General features: G+C 43.0%; 1 protein-coding gene across 4 annotated transcripts in view; it reads right to left on the reverse strand.

Moving 5' to 3' along the window:
• The window catches only part of NTRK2 (neurotrophic receptor tyrosine kinase 2), a 327,573-nt gene that overhangs the window by 118,685 nt on the left and 191,804 nt on the right, over positions 1 to 17,084 (reverse strand). The window lies entirely within an intron of this gene.

Here is a 17,084-nt window from a genome sequence, read left to right on the forward strand (position 1 = left end):
TAATATACAATTGTACCCAGCAGCCAAGCTCAAATAACTTAAGCAAGAAAAATGTCCTTTGGATAATTTGCAGACTTTGACCTGAAATAAGGGCAGATACATTTAGATATATGATTTGTTTTCTGGCTGCTGTGCTATTTCAAAGCATCCTTGTCCCTGCTTGTGGTGAAAAACTCCACCATCAGGGAAATGAATCAGACCGGGTTACTAAAACCATACCCTGCAGCTCCCCTAGCTTATATCCATCTTACTATCATATTGACCTAAGTTCACCTCTCTAAAAAATTCTTTTAGTATGATACATGCCGGTAACAGATTTTTTTTTTTTTAAGCAGAATATATTGGCTGAGGCAAACAAGTTAAGTAATATCCCTGGACATCTTAACAAAACAGGGTCTTTCCTTTCTAAATCGCTGTAAGTTCTAATTTATAACTCTCAAGTCCAAGGGCTGAAAGATGAAAAGAAAGACATGAATATCAATAAAAATTGCTGGTATTTGCTTTGGGATTCAGCATAGATGCTTACTAAGTGAGATAAACACATGAACTAACCACCTAGGCTGCACCCCAATTTTCTCCCAGGTCCCAAGACCCAGTCAGACAGCTGAGAAAATAAGAAAAACCTGGAACTCGCTTCCCCAAGGGGCATGTCCATGGTAGTAGTGTGGCAAGGTTAAGCAAAACCATGGAATGCATCTTACCATAACTTCTATAAGACTTCATTTTACTCTACTATCTAGGATGGATTTTTATACTAAAATACATCACATATATTCTAGGACAGTGTGCAAAATTCCCCTGTCAGAGCAGACTGTTGCTTGGGTGGCCTCAGTAAGCCATGCCTCCCTGTCTTCATGTGCTCATGCAAACTCCTCGCTTTCAGGCCAGGCTGGCCTTTTTATCTGCTTTAACCAGTAGAGCGCAGTGAACATGAGACTGTGCTGCATCTGCACCTTAAGCCTTAAGGTCTTTCAGGTTTCACCGATTTGCTTTTAAAATAAGTTTGACCGCCTTGAGTCTCCCATGGTGGGAGAAAACACAGTGCACATGTGCCGGAGGAGAACTGAGTGCCTGAGAAGAACTGAGTCCCTCGGCTGATAAGCCCAGCTGAATTCCCAACCAGAAATCACCAACTGCCTGCCACGTGCCCGGGACCATCCTGGACCTTCCAAAAGGCCAAGCCGACACCATAGGAAGTCGAAAATCACCTGGTCAACCTACAGAACTGTGAGAAATAATAAATTGTTCTTATTTCAAGTTACTCAATTTGGGGTCAGTCTGTTCCACAGAATTAGATAACCAAAGCTTATGTTTAAAATAACATTTGTGGTTTCAAAGAAAAATTTTATGATTGAAAAGAGGCATCTAACTTAGAGTTATACCCTGAGACATCTATCTACCAGTCAGGGTACTTCGGTGAGGACGACCAAGAAGCATTTCCTTAGCATGTAATTCACGAGAAGGTAATCCCCCAGATCCAGGCATGTTTCCTCATTGGCAGGGGATCAAGAGCAGCCTCATGTCCTAAGCCTTTGGTAGATGATCAGAGAGAAGCATTTTTTAATCACACCTGTTCACACCAAGGTGATGGCTAACGGGATTATCTCAAGACGTCAAGGAAGTGAGAACCTCATTTGTATCTGGCAATCTGTTCTAGATCTCAATTATTCTTCTCTCAAATTCCTGTTCTAGTAACTAAGAGCCTCTGTCCAGTTGCAACAGATCCTAGAGGGTGAGAAAAGATCGGTCAAGTCTGGTCTATGTCTGTTCCACCCAGGATGAGCAATCTAAAGCTGAGGCTAAGAAATGGGCCCTCACTCCAGCAGTACATCAAATGGCCCCTTCATAGCAAGATCCTCAGCACCTCCCTGGCGGGTTAAATCTCTGAACTGACATCATGAATAAGCCCTTGCCTGGGTCAAGACCTGTCACATGAAGATGATAAGGGTCACAGTCATTAGCACTGATCAGTCACACCCAGGGACCCACTACTGCCCAGCACCAGAGCCCAAGTGATTGGGACCTGATATGACCCAAGCTAAGGAAGAGAAAGAAAGAGACAGGAGAACAGGACTGACATCTACTGACCACAACGAGCCGTGCTTTATACTAGATGCGCCACATGCATTCAAAATCAGTAAAGATGCAGCAGAACCAGCACAGGTGGGTGTCAGGATCCTCGTTTCATGCATACCGCCATGCTGTCGGCAAAGTACTTAGCACAGCAGCTGGCTCTTAACAAGCACCCCCAGATAGTAGCCGGTCGTATTTTTCACCATGTTGTCAATATCATTTTACAGAGTGGGCTGTAAACTGAGGCTGATTGAGGTTATGCTACTTGATTACACAAGAGCAGCAGTGCAGGGTCAGGATTAAAGCCCAAGTCTGCCTAGTGCCACTGTCTCCGTACCAGTAACAACGATGGTGTTGAAAGGACACTTGTTTCCTCCTGGTGACGGCTTAAAAAGTTACACCCTTACAATATGTGCCAACGATATGTTCAAGTCACATACAAACTTAAAATACAGAAATAATTTGCGTCCTACTTCAAGCATCAAGGGTATTTTGGAATAACGGGAAGGAAACAATGTTTTAAAAGAGCAATTTTAAAAAGTCATTGCTATTTGTAATGACAAACAGAGAAGTTCATCCATGAGGCAATCAGCCCACAGATGAATGCTGAGCTTCTCAGGGATTTCAACCAAAGCAGATTTTGTAACTTGTGATTTGTCCTGATAATGGACTCAGCCTTCCGCTATTATGGTTGAAGTGAGTGTCTGGGGTCAGGTCAACTTCACCGTGCGTGACCCTCTAAGGAAGGGGCCCCTTCCCTTAGGGAGTTCCGTAGGGTCGGTGGCCACAGGCGTGGTGATGACTGGTGGAGACAGAAGTCTTCAGGTGGCTTTGAGGTGGGAGAACCTGGATTTTCATCTTGTCCTTGCCACTTCCTACCTGGACCACAGTCTTAAACTGCCCAAATCTCACTTTCCTCAACCATAAGAAATTTGCCTGCACGTGAACTGTAGCTGAGGTAATATATGTGGAGACACTTAGCTCACGGTGAGTCTCAAAAATGTTTCCTTTCCTCTTCCCTTTCCAGAACTGGTTAAGTTCATCTCTAACATCCAAACCCAAGAATAACATTTTTCTTCCACTTTCTTTGTCCTGACTGACTCTTGTTTGCCTTATTAACTGATTGGAAAGTAATAAGGCAGAATTTATTTTGTTTTCTATTCTACTCTGTGGTTTGTCAAGAAGCCATGTATCTTAAAAAAAAAAAAAAAGAGGTTTTGTCACATCTTATAAAATTCACTTGAATCTTAAGCAAATAGGACACAAAACAAGATGATGTGTCCCTCTTATCCCCATAACACCAAGGAAATAATTTGTGACCTCAAGTAACACTAATAAATAATCTTTCCCTTAAGGAAACAAAAAAGTAGACTCAGCCCTTCTGTCCAATCCCAATTTAAGAGATTTTTCTACAGGGGCCCAAGCCAGAAAGCTGAAATCTATATAACAAAGCAAAGCTGAGAATGGATACTGCCGTCTTGCTGGAGATGGTTACCTAACGTCCCGACAGGCGGTGACTGACGATGGCCAGAAAGAGAAACGGCATCTGGGACTGCACTCGGGACTCTTAAACATCACTGATATATTTGGTCTGGCCGTAGGGAGAATGCTCAGTACAGCTTCCAGTCGAGATCCAGAGAGGCTGCCATTTTTGTTTTTGGATATCAAATCATTTTCTTCTTGACCCACACATCATTTGGCTCCAAGGCTTTGCCAGCTGTCACTAATGATGCTAGAGCATCATTTTTTAATTCCTTTGACAACAGGAAAACATCCCCTCCAGCCGTTAATTCCTGATTAGTCACTTGATGATGAATAGGTCTCAAGGCCTTTGGCCGCTGTTGGCCAAATGCACACCATCAGGGGAGGATGCAAGGTGATGGGCAACAAGCTTAAGCCAATCCTGAAAGCTTCCTTTGCCTTGAAAGCTGACTTTGGGAAAGTGCCTGGCCTAAAGGGATAAGAAGAAAACTGAGTAACACACACACTTGGTTACAAACTACCAGTTTCTGCCTTTGCAAGAACCTCTTCCATTTCTTGAAATGTGATCAATTCTCCTAAAATAAAATGCACGAAGAAGTGACACAAGTCATTGATTTTTTTTTTCTTAGATGCACCAGATACTTTCCGCCCAAGCAAAACTTATTCTTGGGAATAGAGTCCAAGCCCACGCGAAATCTTTCTCTTTTGTTCAAACCCCACACTTGTTTTACCCTCAGCGAGTTTAGGCAGAAACTGATAGCTAATGCTTTTCATTAAGCCAGTCAAGAAAAATTGCTTACCAGGTTCTACTCCTTCATCAGCCTGACTAATTACACCCATTCACTGTTCCTTTCATACAGAGATTTCAAATTCCAGCTTTCAAAGACACACACCACCCAGGAGACATCTGCTTCCTGGCTTGCTCTGTTTCCTTTTTATTTTACCCAGTGAGATATACTCAGCAGCCTGGAACATACCAACTAAGCAAAATTTGGAAGTGAAAACTGGTTTCAAGCTGGTGTACGGTCAGGTCGAGGAGAAAGTATTGAGATCAAGAGGACGGAGCTGGTGAGGTAAAGAGACAGAAGGGAATCTCATTCAGTACATTCAGAGAAAGGCATCTGGCCTACAGACTCCAGGGACAAGCCTCAGACACCTTCTGCGTGGCGACAGAACAAACAGGATGTGCACGTGTGACCAAGGCAAAGCTGGTCTGAAACAGTCTGAGGCACTGAGCTGGAGACGGGGCCCCAGGGGTGGCAGTGGCATGAGGTCTGGATGGTAGTAACTAAGGCTGAACTGGAAAGCCAAGCCTAGATGGCACTTAGGTGGCGATTACATTTCTCTAAACCATCAAATGTTGGGGGGACTTGATGGAGGTTAGGGGCCCAAGAGCTCCGTAAGATTGGGAATCAACTCCCCACAGATCCACAGTCCAAATTAAAATTTCACTTTTAAAAGAAAATACAGGGATACAACTTCAACCTTGTAAAGGATGGTGACCTTCACTTTCTCTCTGTGGAAATTTCTTTGCATGGGAAGGGAAATGCTTTAGCTGAGTCCACACCAAACTTCATGGTGGTCACATATACAACTACAAAATCATATAGTGTTAACCTAAAGAGGAGAAATCCCATTTCCCATCTGCAGGATGTTCTGAGTTCTCTGAAGATCTCAGCTCTCCAGCTAAGTAATCTGCTGGTGGAAGTAATGTAAAGAAGTACAGCATCTTCAAAACTGCCATTAAGAGGCGGGAAGGTATAGCCCAGTGGTAGAGCACATGCTTAGCATGCACGAGGTCCTGGGTTTGATCCCCAGTACCTCCATTTAAAATAAATAAATTAATAAATAAACCTAATACTGCCCCCCCACCCCAAATTCAAAATTGCTGCTGGGAAACCATTTTGAATAATGGCTTTATAAAAGCTCCTGAAACTAACATTGTAAATCAACCACACTTCAATAAAAAACAAGAATAAAAGAAAAACTTCATAGGAAATAGATTCCTCCTAACACCTTTTTCTTCTGAAGTTGCCCAGGCTAACTCTTGTTTACGGTTTCAGCTCAGAGCTTTCATAAGTGCATGACATAATGCTACTCTGGATTATTAAAAGCAAAAAAAAAAAAAAAAAGGCTAACTTCCACTACAAGTTCATTTCATGTACTCGATTTATTACAGCACAAAGGACACCAGATGTGGTTCCCATTTAAATTGCATTTTTAATATAAAGACTTAGGGCCACTGGAATCATGTGTGTTGATAGCCATACTTCAAAAAAGCTGTTTAATAGCTGGAGATCGTGTTTCGAGGGTTCAGCCTCACTGTATAGAACTTGATTCCTTTTCAATGATTCGTCACTTGAATCTCTTTTAAGGGATCATCAGGAAACAGGCTTCTGGCTTTTCAGTTTTCCAATTAGTGAGGTCATATTTAAAATGCTGAATAATTTTTGACCAATAAGGCTTAATTAGATCACAGATTTCTGAACTGAGTAACCTGAAGGGGCTGCAGTGATCGCCTCTACCCCAGGGAGCTATGAAGTACTGGTCAGCACAGGGAACACAGTTCAGGCCAGTTAACGCCCTACTTCCTTCCACTGTCCTTGGCTAAGCTAGGAAGCAAGAGAAGACGCTTCCCCCATCGGTTACCTTACTTCTCAACTACATCTAGTACATATTTTATGCATTGTACGTTTAGCTTAGTAGCCTTATCTTTAATGTTGAATATTTTGAGACACCTCGATTCTGAGAAATATGAATAATAGTGTGGTTGCAAAACACCCTGTCTGCACTGAAATATAGTAAATAAAGGAAATACTTAAAAATCACCCTTACTGGCACTACCCACAGTATAATTAGTGTTAAGGGTCTGTGATCAATTGTGCCTAACAAATTGCCCAAGCATCCTAGGCATTATGAGAAGACCACAGTTTTATTAAACACTGAAAATTGTATTTTTCCCGGTGGTTGTACTGCAAGATAATGAACTCCCTGTGAGTGGTGGCAGAGATGCAAATTCAATTTTGCACGAGTCTCACAAATACCGTGATAGATTATGCTGATGGAGACACAGCCCTGGTCTACACAAAATGAAAAAATTTCCTCATGTTCCGTAAATGTGTATAATTAAGAAAATACGAAGAACAGCTAATCATCAATATTGCATGCATGTCTGTCTCTCCAATCTTGTTGTTTGGAAAAAAAAAAAAAAGTCTAGTTGAAAGTTGAACCTCCCTCTTCTGGGTTTCAGGTTTCAGTTTTCAAAGGGACTATTGATACTGGTGAAACCAGAAGGCACCTTCATCAGGCCCCCAGATTTACCAACTTTTTCTTATATTTTTTGCTTTCAACCGAGTGGTATGCCTGGTTTTTAATTTATAAGAGCAGGTTTTATTATACAAATAAGCAGACACTGTCTGGGAGACAAAATTGAAGCAGCTCTGATTGCTTTATTAATTTATTTGATTTACTTCTGGTTCTCCTTACCCAATCCTATTTATGTCAAAGTAAGTTGAAGCAGAATTCATTATGTAGTGAAATCCAATTTGAACACTTTTTATTGGGACATGGTGATTCAATCATTTCTCTCCTTAAATCTTATTATCTCTTCTCACGTTATTTTGTACAGATCAAATCACAGAAGATGAAATTCCTAGAGAAACTCGAGAATTTGTGAGGAGGGATGAAATAATATCCAAATAATTCCTTGTACTATGAATACTAAGTTATATGACAGTTAACATTCTTACCATTTTGCATTATGGTAGTAGATTTTTCTCTGAAGAAAATTAACTGAGTTCGTGAACTTGACTTTTTTAAGTAAACTTTTGAGGCAACTGTACTTTCTAATCATTTTGATGTAGAATCATCAGAAGTGCTGAGTCTAATCTGACCCAGTTTGGGCATTTTGGCTTTTTAAAATTATTATTATGTGGATTACAAAATTTGCCAAATTACTACTGGATCTTTTCTTCTTCAAATAGCAGGGTGTAGGAATTCTCAAATTTTGGTAACTCTATGAAGTGTTTGTGAAAAAAAAATAAGCCGAGATTATTTTTATCTGATATTTTTCACCCGATTGATTGTGTCAGGTTTACTGTTACTACATAGGGACTTCCTCAAGTCATAAATGGATCTGGTTACCAAAGTCCATTTCCATGCTGATTATTTAGAAATGGAGTTTCTAAACTCCATTTTTTTCATGGAGATGTTGCACTTGTCCTTAGAATGACAAGACTATCCCTTAAATGCTTTTCACACCCGTGGACTACCATACCCTTCAAATCACAACTCCTATGCCTTAACCCATCCTAAGCGAAACATTTCCATGTTTCGAGCCCTGTAAGAGCACTATGCGGACCAGAGAGGGGGCCAAATTCAGCAATGCAAGTAGAAAGGTTGCCTAACTTCTGCTCCTAACAGAATCAGTGGGGAATTTAACTTACTAGTCATGTCTGACGCTCCGTAAAGTAGAGATGTATTTTCCCCGAGAGCTACAGTAAGATTACGAGTACAGCAAATACAAGTATCTACTCATGTATTCATCCTGTTATTCATCACATGTTTATTATGTACTTCTCATGTCCTGGGTACTGTTCTAGGAGCCGGAGACACCAAAGCACTTGTTTGCCCATTGAACAGCCCGTGGTTAGAAATTTACAAAACCGTCAATAAGTATTTCCATCTGCAATGTTCACTATCATTCAGTGACTACTGCCAGTCAGTTCCCGGGGAAGACGTGACTTCCTGACTACACACACTCAGCAGCCGACAGAGACATATGATTATACACGCTGAGCCTAATCTGAACTTTTCATGCCCAGTCCCTCTACCCCACCCCATCCTGGGGCTTCTTTGTTAAAGGTTCCAGATAGTACTATTAGTCAGAGGTTTGTTTTATTTCATTCCATTAGGAAAGTTTTCCATATTGGCAAATGGTAGGTACACACAACACAAACCCAGCGCTCATCCCAGGGTAAGCAAAAGACTCCTCAGATTCTCTTTGGAAATATTTGAACTCCATTTCTCTAAAGCCTCATCCTGGTTAGTCTCTCCAAGCTGCTCTTGGACTGCGCCTCCACAAACACCAGAGGGCTTCCCAAGCTTTGCAGCTGTGTGCTGAGATAGGCATGGGGGTTCAGGGGACTTAGAAATCGCCAAGAAACAATAGTTTGATTGGATCATTATTTGTTATGATGGCCTTTAAACTGCAATTGAATAATTCATACCCCAAACTCCAGTGTTTTCTAAGTTATTAAGATAAGTAAGAGAGTAAACAGTGGGTCAGAAAAGAATGGATTCATTTTGGCTAAACCCACCAATCTAATTCATCTGCACGAGCCTAGTGTGGTGAAGACTTCCTGTGATGTTTTAGGGGAGCATGTGTTATTCTACCTGTGAGAAGACTAAAATAAGGTACTGGTCACATATACAAGTCTGTGGCACTATATGCACCTGTGACAAAGTAGATGCTTTAAAATATCAGCTCCTGGATGTCCCTCGACCTTATGAAGCTCCTGATGCATGCTCTTCTCATGGAAGGAAGGCCATTTATCAGTGCTGACTCCTGTCTTCTAAAAAGACTCCTTAAAGGCTAAATATCTACAAGAATCTTGACCCCTTTCAAGTAGGCAATTTGGAAACATGGGCCTTTGCATGGAAAAATGAAAGAATGAGTCACAGAGGGTAAACCAGAAACGTGACTTGTCTGTCCTACAAGATATTCTCACATGGTTGGCATTTAAATTGGTTGCCAGTAGGGTAGTTATTAAGAAGGTATAATTATGGTGAAGAAGAGTATGAAAACGAGTATATGTATGTTCGTGTATGACTGAAGCGTTATGCTGCACCCTGGGAACTGACACATTACGAACTGACTATACTTCAACAAAAATATTTTTAAAAGATAAGGAGCTGAATTAAATATGAAAAAAGAAGGCATTATCAGCCTAAGCCCCAGTGGTCTCCATGGAACAGAGTGTCCCAGGCAGGGGCTGTGGGTGCTTTAACCCTTGCAACATTGTTTAAGAAAACTCAGTAAATTTGTGCACCTCAATTTGCTCCTAAAATTCTTGGCACACTTTGAACTCTGGAGAGAGAGACATAAAGTTTACCTAGCAAAAGTGATGTGCTCATCTCAGAGGAGTGACTGTGTTCAAGACACAGGCCTATGGTATAGGTATTTATACATGGTGCATATAAAACATTTGTAACATTTTAACATTTTATACTAACTATAAATGGAATATAACCTTTAAAAGTTGTGAATCACTTTATTGCATACCTGAAACTTATATAATATCGTACATCAACTTTTTGTGTGCTGTACATAATTTGTACATCTTTTCCTAGGGTTTTCTGAAATAAAACCAAAAAAAGGCAAACTTTTCAGAGTGAGTTGGTAGACGGAGAGTGGGATTTTGCATGATTCTAATTAGCAAAAGATAAAAACAAGGGCTTATTATTCATGGTTACTTAGTATTTTTGGAATGACTCCGTTGAGAAATCCTCCCTGCTGCCCCAGTCGGCCCTGTGTGGACCCCGACATTAGAGCCTGGGCTGAGATCAGCCGACTACTGGCCCCTTTCTCCTCCAACAATAAGCTCTCTACCCACCATCTGGCATTCCCCTGCCTTCATGCCTGAAGGTTAATATACTCAGTGTACCTTGATAGGCCCACATGAAAGGGGCAATACCAACACTACAATTCCTCTTGCAGAGTTAGAAAATTGCTCGATATTATTTTTGGAAAAGGTCCGCAGCAGCACTTGGTTGGAAAGAGTCCCAGACTTCAAGGAGGCCAATGGGGGACTGAACAAGAGTCCCAGACTTCAAGGAGGCCAATGGGGGACTGAACAGAAACTCTCCCACACTGGGGGAAAGGTAATTTGGGTTCATTATTTTTCCTCCTAACCTTTCTCAGCCTCAGTTTTCTCATCCTGTAGCACTGACAGGGTTCTTTTTTTTTTTTTTTAATGTGAAAATGCGTCTCATAGGGCCTGGCACATAAAAGGTATTTGATATTGGTTGTTTGAAATTATAAAAAAAAATTGCACACATTACAAAGGGGGCTCATGACATTAAGGAATAAGCTGAGCAAAAAATGGGAGTATTTTAGATCTCGTGTAGTATATCTTTCATTTAGCAAATCTAATACTAAAACTCCAAATGTGGGAAGAGGAAGTAATATCTAATGACTTCTTAAAAAAGGATGTCACTTATATTTTAAAATTTCATCCAATTTTCCCCCCAGATTAAGTCTCAAATTTGCTAAGGTCCCTGACCATCCTATCCTTTCTACCTTTTTAAGAAAATCTCTTTCTTTCTCCCTTTCTTCCTTCCTTTCTTCCTTCCTTCCTTCCTCCCTCCCTTCCTTCCTCCCTTCCTGTAGTCTTATCCATTTCCTCATGCTGGAGAGTCATACACAAAACAAGGCCGTGAGACGACAACAGTGCCCATCTCTGCAGAGATCTCACAGACAGCACAGGATGTTTGATACTGAGGATGCTGAGGTCGGCTAAGCAAAAAGGAATCAGGGAAACGTACCTCCAGGGGCAAATGGGGTGGGGCGGGGGAAGGAAGGATGCTCAGACCAGGGATGCAGGAAGGGAGAGAAGGCCAAATGCTAGTTAGCCCAGCAGCTAATTATACAGAACAGAGCACTGCAAAGGCCAGAGGCTTACACACAACCCAGGCCAGAAGCAGCCTGAGAGCAGGGCCAAGCTAGGGTGAAGGGGAATGAGATTCTTGCCTTGGGCGTAAATTTTAAGGGAACACCTCAAATTCAATCATTGCCATAAATGTTTTATTTTTTCCCTTTTTAAAATTATTTCATTAATTGCGGTACAGTTGATGTACAACATTACATAAGTTTCAGGTATACAATATAGTGATTCACAACTTTTAAAGGTTATGTTCCATTTATAGTTTAGTATAAAATATTAAAACATGAATGTTTTAATGCAATGTTATAAAAAATACAAATTAACAAAGATATCTATGAAGAAAAAATACCAAAATTTTAAACAAAGGCAGGATTTGACCTTGAATTTGCAGCACTCACCTCACCCTAACCCCCACCCTCTCAATCCTGTCTTTATTAAAAATTTTGAAATCTTCCTCTTAGATTCTTTTCATTAATTTTTGTCTTTTAAAATACAGTTTAGCGTGATGGCTGAGACTGTTGGCGCCCCTTTCAACTCCGCACTTTAAGTCAGGGCCTCACCTACATTACCCTCATCCTGGCCCTGCCAGGACGCAGAGGGGCGTGTGGGAGCTAAGGGGGACTCTGGGCACCAACGGGGACAGCTTCTAGGAGGCTGTTGGTAGTGCTTTTAGGAATCCCAACACTGAATCATATTCTCAAGTCTATGTAAGAATTAGTAGTAGGAGGTGACAAAAAGTAGGCAACAGAGACCATAAACTCAGACATTCTTGTCTTTATTGGTGTATGAGTTCGGCGCTGAATAATCAACTACATCACAAATCCCAGTACAACAGATCTCATTTCCATGAACATGTGTGTATCATCAAGAATTCCAAGCTCTGTTACCATTCGCACATTAGGCGTGGACAAACCCTGGAGGTTCTGAACATGGTGAAAGAATGCAAGTCATGTTTCTGGTCCACTCTCTTCAAACAAAAGAGAGGGAAGCAAAGTTAAGCAACACAGAGCCATCAACAGAGACCTCTCCCTCCCCCACCTCTGCAGATCAGAGGGCTGAACTGCTGAGGCCAGGGCTGCAAGGCAGCAGGCAGGTGCCCACCAAGCAGGAAGAGGCTCCCTGCTCATGGTGGAGGAGCAGGGACACCTCTGAGAGAGGACCACACTAACACCCAGACTGCGTGCCCCTTAGCAGAAGGTTCTCCTTGCGGGACACCATTCAAACCAATCCACACAAGTCTCCTCTTTCCAAAAGTGGGCAGAAGGTGTGAGGACCACGTGAATACATTCCCAGCCCAGCAGCCCCCTCCCATAGCTTGGCCTACATGCACAGGCTTGGCCCTCTATAACACACATCTCTCCTAACAGAACAAAAGAGGACACTGGGATGTTAACACCAAGGACCACACCCATGCACCAACTATTAGACCCCAACCTGGCCAAGATCCACTTTCACTTAAAACTTGGGATGCCACGTGCAGGAAACAGCAGAGAGTATACACAAGCCCAGAGGAGACACGTGATTCAAGAAGTGAGCGGTAAGGTCAGGAACCTCTTTGCTGCTTGGCCGTGGTCTTCCCCCTCAAAGCTCAGGAGTTCAGGAATCTACGGGAAAGCTCCCCATCACCAAAATCTTACTAAGAAAATGAGTATTTTCCTCTTCCAAAACCAGCATTGATAAAGGTCTAGGTAGAGCTCAAGGAAAACTAAGGCCTGCTATGTACACAGTGGGATTTTACCATTAACTCAAAACAGAGGCTCTTAAGAGGGCGAGAAATACCCCCAAAGTGACAGCACTTGGGAAAGAAGAAAACAGCCCTCTCCAGAAAAGGCTCAAGCAGGGGTACAGACCCGTGACTGCTTCTCTGGCTCTCAGGAGATGGCATTAATGGAACTAGGAACTAGGCTGACATGTGATCATCAGCCTCATGGTTCCTGAACCCTAGTACACAGAGGAGAGGAGGGAGGACGGCAGGACAAGGTGGGCAAAGGAGTTTATACTTATGGGTCCGAGGAGAAAAGCCAGGATAGAGGCAAGGGGAGACCGTTAGCCCAGCCAGCTGGGGCACTCTTATTATTAGAAAGTAAAGAATGAGTTCTGTCCCTGGGTAACTAGCTAGTTCCTCTCTGATCATTAGCAACAGACTGAAGGCCGGCTCACTGGTAAAAGCAAACTCTTTTCAGGAACAAGGGTAGGGATGAGAATTGGGCCTGAGCGTATAAATGGATTTGAAAATCCATCACTCTCTCAGGAAAACAAGTCAGGTGGCTACTCAATGGTGCCATCTCCACTTATTTCACAAGCAAACATGTCATATAATCTCCTCTAATGAAGGCATTCCGTCCTAACACGGAGACTAATCTTTTGATATGATTACAAAGAGTAGGATTTTATCCTGGCTCCTCTATACCAACCACTTATTGGAACATTAGGAATATGGTACTCAGTCTAAATGCCACCGTTATCTAATAATGGCTTGGGTTCCACTTTAATGCACCCAGAAGGTCAATGGCATGGTTAAGTAAATGTGCTAAATAATAGCAACAGGGTAAAACGGATGTTGAGATCTACCCATACTCATAGCATATACAGCAATTGACAAGGATAATGGAGAAACCAGGCGTTAGATTATTGTTTTCCTTCTAGATTTCTCTCCCCACTTTGGTTCAAACTCATACAAATCTAATCTCTTACAAATCATAGGAATCTATGTGTTGGGAACTCGTTTTTAGAACCTGTCAGCTTGAATATTACTGTGCAAAATACCAACTTTGAAATACTCCTGTATGTCATACCACTGGTAAAGGACCCCTGGCCAGAACCCCAGCTTAGGCTTCAGTGCCTGAGACATCAGAAGAGGAAACCTTCCACGAGGAGAAGACAAGAGATGATTAGGCAGCTAACTCCATGAAATTTAGGCGAGGCTGAATGACGAAGGGGAGATTCCAACTCTTCAGAGGTCCTTGCACAGCCCAGGAATGCTGGGTGGAAGAAAAGACATCTCTAAATAATGGGGAACCTGTCAGATGTAACCAGCCTGGCCCTGGCAGCTCCAGCACACTCAGCTCTCTGAAAGGAACTAGCCGGCCAGGGCCGGGAACTGAGAGGCAAAAAGTGATCACCTGCTCCAGCTGAGCAATCAAATACATTTGGAGAGTTGACCCTGAACCAGTGCTCAGCCTGCCCTGCAGAACAGGGAGCCTCTTGCTACCTAGCTGAGTCTTCTCACCCCGCAACACAGGCCTCGCCTCTTCTGTGCTGCTCACTCTGTGAAAGCTGAGGTCCTCTGGATTTAAGGTCACCCTCAACCTGATCTGCCTTGGCCAGGCCATGCCCCCCAGCTCTGTCTTAACCCCTGTGCACCACCAAGCAAATACAAACTCTGAAACTGGCAGTCATACGCCCAGCATGCTTCCAGTGGATTTTCCAACACAATCCACCCAAGAGAAACCATTACTACAGAAACAGGAACAAAGCCCAGTACAAATAAAGGCAAGGACCCAAATGGTTAGACTTTATATCATAGGAGGGTAAAAGGACACTCCATCCTGGTTTTAAAATGGAAAGTTTTATATCCTAAGACCCGCCTCAGTCCCAGGGGTCACTGTGATACTGACGTTCCCTTTTCCTCTGGGCCCAAATCCTGCCTTCTACTTTTTCCCTCCCTGAGGGAGCGCAAGCGTTCGGAAACAGGCAGCAATGTCTCCGCCAAAGGGAGCAGCGTGGACTCAGGAACCGGGCTGCTGTCTCCACCTCAGGAGAGCTCACTCCTCCTTGAGACTGAGCCCAGGGAGCCAGACTGCCTTGTGCTTGTTTATTGGGTTGAACTAAGTAGATCTCTCTCCAGTTCTTTCCCGTCCATGGTGTGGAGCAAATTCATCTTACACCACTCAAGAGAAGTAACAGCTACCAAGAAAAAGAGCAAACAAACAACTACAACACGGTGAGCACGCAGGGCGGCCTGGCTGCACCACCTAAGGAGAGCTGGCATGATGACTAATCTGAGAAGGTGCCCAGCCACAGTGGTTCACCCTCTCCGGCTGGCAGAATCAGTGAAGACCGAGAAAATCTGCACCTCACGGGGAGAAAACCTGTACTCTGGTACATTAGCGGTCATAAAGGATTGAGCTTGGAGCATCCCATCCAAGAAAAACTCCCATCAGGCCATCTCTACTTAACCACAGGGAGCACTCAGTGTTCAAAGCATCTGGGTAGCAGGAGCCCCCTAGCAACAGAAGCGGCTCCTCTGCATATGTGTTTGCTGAGCTGGTCCTGGTCCCCAACCCACTGGCACTTGCAAGAGTGACCAACCGGAAACCAAAATGGGGGTGCAGCTTGATTAGAGCCATCCAGCTGGTACCCACTCTCCAGCTGAGCTGGGCCTTGGGAAATAAGCAGAACAAATGCAGCAGGATCCCGCCTCTGCTGGCGGGCTTCCAGCACATCACTGACGATTTGGTGGAACTGGACTGAAATGTCTAATGTGTGAGGGCTGCGTAATTCCCTCCCGGTTGGCCAATGATGGGGAAGTAAAAACAGAATCTCACTGAGTGTCTCCCTGACCTAAATCCATAATCGTTTTTCCCTTTTTAGCCATTAAAGGTAGGACTGTGTTTTCTCTAAGAGATCTAGATATCCTAGAATCGAGTGGTATTTCTTTTTTTGATAACAGTTCTATCACCCAGCCGTCAAAGGCTAACAGAATGATGTCTATTGTTTTACTTCATTGAGATGTGCCTGACACTGGTTGGCTAATAAAGCCCAGTGGAGTTTATGTAACATGGCTTACATATTCAGTGCAATTATGCAGCATGTGTTGGTTTCTTTTCTTCTAGGGAACTCACTTTTTTTAAGCACTATTTGATAGCTCCCTGCCATCTCCTCTGGAGTTGAAAGGAGAACATAAGACCAAGCAGTTATAGCTAGCAATGGGGAACTACGGCACCAGGAGTGAGAACTGGACTGGAACCTGCAGAGTCTGAGCAACGTGCCATGAAGACCCCCAGGGGACAAGCTGTGAGCCCACTGCGCCATAAACAAGGCAATTTCTAAGGATCCTAAAATAACTGCATTCTCTCAGCCCTAACATTCATGCTGGGCAGGATAGACTTTTAGGTTATTTTTAAAGTGCAGGCCAAGGCCTTCAAAGGGATAGAAACAGTTCCCAAAGCAGCTATTGTTTGGCCAGTTAAATATTTAGAAGAAAATATACTTTTGAAAGACAAAATTAGTAGGCAAAGGACATAGGAAAGTGCTAAAGCAATTGTTTCTACTTGTTTTTAAATCCTATCAGATGGACCATCAAAATGGACCACGGGCCCAGACTGCACTGAGGTGTGAAGATAACTTCCAGTAACTCTCAAGGCCCTCATCCCTTGATCTAATGAGCTCCTGGGGTCCCAGATATAATTCAGCATTTTTGCTCATGTGTACTCAAAGTCATGCTGCCAATATGTTCAAAACCTCTGCAGTTCTGTGAAAAACACTGCCTCCCCTCCCTCCCCTGGTTGGTAACCCAATGACAGTACGGGTATGGCAGTTCAGGAGAGCAAGAGCGACGTCCCGTGTGTTCATTTCAACTACCGTTAAAACACTCCCTCCCTTCATTACATTTTATTCCCTTACTCTTAGCTGGTCTATGAATCTGTGCTTATCTATATAGTTGCCTAATAAGCAAGTAACCAATAGGAAAACGCACACACACGCACATAAACACACACACGTGAACTCTAATATCCAGAGAAGTATGGTGCACTTGGCAGGAAATCAATTAATATCCATTTCACTGGAAATGGAATCAAAATGGGGGAAAAGTCAGAATTCTTTATCTGCATCTGCCACAGGAAGGTACTAGCCCTAGGTACA

This window comes from Camelus ferus, chromosome 4 (genome assembly GCF_009834535.1).
Source record: "Camelus ferus isolate YT-003-E chromosome 4, BCGSAC_Cfer_1.0, whole genome shotgun sequence".
NCBI classification, from domain to species: Eukaryota; Metazoa; Chordata; class Mammalia; order Artiodactyla; family Camelidae; genus Camelus; species Camelus ferus.